We start from the raw sequence: 261 nt of genomic DNA, 5'->3' as shown, positions 1-261 counted from the left end.
CCCCTGGCTCCTTCCCCCGAGAGGGGACAAACGCCATCGTACGGAGATGCTGCTTTTTTTTTTTTTTTCCCTTTTCTTTTTTTGGTGTTTTGTGTTTTTAAATAAAAAATAAAATGTGTAAGAAAATAACATTTCTAAAGGAAGCTGTTATCATTCTACTCTCTCTCTCTTTCTTTCCCCCTTCTTTTTCCTTTTTCCTTTTTTCTCTTTTTGGCCATCTTTCCATGGAACGAGATGTGCTGGCCGGGGAGGGAGGGGGGG

The sequence above is a fragment of the Egretta garzetta genome, unplaced genomic scaffold (assembly GCF_000687185.1).
Source record: "Egretta garzetta isolate BGI_Z169 unplaced genomic scaffold, ASM68718v1 scaffold595, whole genome shotgun sequence".
Taxonomy (NCBI): domain Eukaryota; kingdom Metazoa; phylum Chordata; class Aves; order Pelecaniformes; family Ardeidae; genus Egretta; species Egretta garzetta.
This window is presented reverse-complemented; position numbering follows the sequence as displayed.